Below are 3,789 nucleotides of genomic sequence, written 5' to 3'. Positions count from 1 at the left end.
CAGACATGTCTATTTCATCGAGTCTCTCTTCGAGACCGTGCCCAGATCATTACGCCTTTCGTGCGGGTTGGTAACTCCTTTTCTCAAAAAACCAGTTTCAATTTTCGCTCTTTTTCCTTCTTCTTCTTCTTCTTTTTATTTTTTATTTTATTTTTATTTTTTTTATAACAATTGCTCGCTTAACTAAATTCACCGACCACCCTCTACTTCAAGGATATACTCAAAAGTCGAACCTCATACATGATACAACTTTACATAAAGTCCATCCTCACACCAAAAGCGTTCGGGGTTTTCACTAATAATCATTTTACTATCATCTATGTTAATTGTGAGGGTATTGTGGAAGCCTAGAACAAGTTTGATGAAAAGGGTGAACAAGGATTTGTCCTTGGAACAGTGATATTTGGCTATGCAAATGTGGGGGGAAACTTTAAGAGGCTAGAAAGTTGGTTGATGAAATGCTGCAAAGAGAGAGTTTTTCATGGACGGCAATGACATCGTGGTGCGCTCATCATTGTTGAGTTAAGATTGATTGACCTAGGTTAATTAATTCAATTACCTAAGTTAATTAATTCAGTCAAATTTCATGTAAATTGTAAGCACTAACAAATCACCAAATAAACTAAATGCAACAAAAAATAAATTGACACAGTGATTTTTTGGCAAATGGGGAAACCCCACCGAGTGAATTTAAGTTCATAACTTCCAAGAATCCACTAATCAACAATTAAGCGGTTATAAGTATAAGGAATTTTACCACTACCTTAGTCTATCCCAAAATACCAACCTACAATTGAACCTTCGCTCCAATATCCAATTAAACTTGATCTTGTAGTAGTCTTCTTTCCTTTGTTGCACAAATCTCTAATCTGTGACTAACTCATTTGTTCGGATCTCAGTATGTGACTAACTCTAGCAACTTAAATGATTGTTATTGGTTGCAAAGTTCTTCACTTCATAAATGATGAAGATCAGGAAGCACTTGGTTACAAAATCGTAATGTGTACAAACGTACTAGCTTCACACAAAGTATATAAGTTCTAGGTCCCTATTTCCATACTTGATGACTTCTAAAATAAGCCTTATATATGACTAAGGTTGTGAGAAAAGAAATCCGAATCAAACAAGTCATCATGGACCGAATTTCAAATTTGAAAATTCTGAAATCGTAGATCTCAATAGATCAAGTTTGTGTCAAGCTTTTCCATTAATCCTCAATAGTAGTATCTGTCAAACTAGTGTCGAGACTTAATGAACCAGCTTTTCTTCACTTGTTTCTTAGATCAATCTTCATGTTTATAATGAAACCACAATATGTTTGAACAACATATTTCTTGATACATTAAACCCAACTTAGATTTATCCAATTACAAGTAAAGGGTATTTTGTCAAAGGATTAGACAATTACATAGAAAATATGACCCTAACAACCATGACTAAAGAGGCTTTGGAATTATACAGAATGAGGTTAGGACATTGTAATTCCAAAATTGAGTAAGTTCACTATATCTAGTTCTCTGCTTCAAATTCGTGGATATATAATGTGGAATGGATTGGATTTAAATGAGGCAGTTTGGAGTGTTTATCAAACATGTATGAGAATCGAGGGAGAATAGAGGAGGCTAAGCAAATTTTTGACAAGATGATGGGTAGGGATGTTGCGTCTTGGACAACAGTAATAGATAGATACTTGGAGGATGGGACTATGTAAGAGGGATTTTTGTTGTTGTTGGTGTTGATGAGATTGGTGATTAGTCCTAGTGATTTCACAGTTTACCGGGTTAAATGCCTGTGCTGATCATCTTGCAAAGGACCTAGGCGAGTAAGTTAATGGCTACATGATGCGGATAGGTTTTGATGCCCTTTCATTTGCAAAAAGTGCTCTTGTTCATATGTATTCAAAGTGTGAGACCTTTTAGAATGAAAAAAGGGCATTTAAAGGGATGCCTCAACCAGATTTAATTTCATGGACTTCCCTGATTGTTGCTGCGGGCGGACAAAAAATGGCCCGTGGTGGTCTCCACGGATTACAACTAAAATGTCTCACGCAACCTACTTATAAGTGGCCAATAGGGAATAAACACTCCACAATGGAAACCCAAACAGTTGGTTTCATTGACCACCTGTATTTCAAATATTATTCAAGTGTTACAATAGGAAATTCCCTTGTTCCCGTGGTGTTACACACACACTCTCTCTCTCTCTCTATTTCTCTTTTAGGCCATTCCCTTTTTCTTTTTCATCTCTTTTTTTTTTTTCCTTTTTCTTCTCAAAAAAGAGATCCTCTTCTATTTGCTTATCTCTCCCTCTTTATAGTTACATTCCTTGTTCTTATCTCTACAGCTATCTTGTTGCCAGCCAAATTCTCAAGGATATTTTCCTTTACTTTATTGGTTTCCTCTACTCCCTTATCCTGGAACTCTGACTTTTGGGAGGTGTTTGTACTATTTAGTCTATTTCATAAGCATTAAATGCGGCAGTCGTTAGGTGAGAACCCCCTCATTAATGCGGAGGGAAAAATCTTCAATCTTCTTGTGTGTTTTGGTAGTTTCCCATGGTTTCAATCATCTTCTAGAAACCATATGTGGATCATCCGTGCACCATGCCTCGGGTAAGATTAGCTTCTTACCTTCTCCACAAGAACTACTTTCCCACATCGCTCTCCTCCTTCTTAGTACTTGGGATGGTCCAGTTTCCTTTCTTGCATAGCCCATTGCCCCTTGGCCTTCCTTCTAGTATACAAACTAGGCCTAGTTCGTTCCCTGCGGCCCAATTACTTCTTGGGCTTAAGGCCTGGATGGGGACTATCTTCCACTCCCCACAGTTGCAAAATGCTCAAAATAGTCAACCAAATGAGGCTCTTAAGTTCTTTGAGTTACTTCTCAAATCAAGATCCCAGCATGGCCACGTTACTTTAGTTGGGGTTCTTTCTGCTTGTATCCATGCTTGATTAGTTTGATAAAGTACTTGGACAAGATATTTCCACTTGATAAAGGAAAAGGGTGGATTAACACATATAACAGATCATTATGCTTGTACCGCTGAGAATATTATTAACCAAATACCCATGAAACCTGATAAGATCTTATGGGCTTCCCTACTTGGTGGTTGTAGAATTCATGGAAACTTTGAATTGGTAAGCATGCAGCAGAAGCATTATTTGAGATAGAACTTGAGAATCAAGCTTCTTCTATGCCCTGGCTACTGCTCGTATGTAGGGTTAGGTGGCAAAGGTTAGAAAGGATACTGGTGACAAAGGGGAGGTAAAGAAACTGGGTTTAAGCTGGATTGATTTAGAGAGAGGTGCATGTATACCTGCGGTCGAAAATAATGCTACTGCTCATATGTGCAGGCTTGTCTCTCCTACCACAGTGAGAAGTTTGCAGTTGATTTGGAATCATTTCAACTCCACCAGGGACAACAATCAAGCATTTTAACAATTTAAAAACTTGTGTAGATTTCCACAGTGATATTAAATTTATTTCATACACTATTCAAAGAAAAATAATAGAAAGGGATTCAAATTGGTTCCATTCTTTTGAGGATGGGAGTTGTTCATGTGGAGATCGTTGGTAATTCAAGCCATCTAAAGATCCAAGGCACGTTTCTACATGATGTCGGTAACATAAGTAGAATAATGTTCCTTTGCCCTCATATGTGCATTTTCTACAAATCTTTCTGTATTAATTTCTTGGGGTGTCTGAGAGAGAGAGAGAGAGAGAGAGAGAGAGAGAGAGAGAGAGAGAGAGAGAGAGGGGGGGGGGGGGGGGGGGGGGGGGGGTGTTGAAA

General features: G+C 38.0%; 1 pseudogene; it reads left to right on the top strand.

Annotated features, from left to right (window-relative positions):
• Window positions 1-1,432: 1,432 nt before the first annotated feature.
• Window positions 1,433-3,576, top strand: LOC112003223 (pentatricopeptide repeat-containing protein At4g37170-like; annotated as a pseudogene).
• Window positions 3,577-3,789: the final 213 nt, after the last annotated feature.

This window comes from Quercus suber, unplaced genomic scaffold (genome assembly GCF_002906115.3).
Source record: "Quercus suber isolate HL8 unplaced genomic scaffold, Cork oak 2.0 scaffold_618, whole genome shotgun sequence".
NCBI lineage: Eukaryota > Viridiplantae > Streptophyta > Magnoliopsida > Fagales > Fagaceae > Quercus > Quercus suber.
This window is presented reverse-complemented; position numbering and strand designations above follow the sequence as displayed.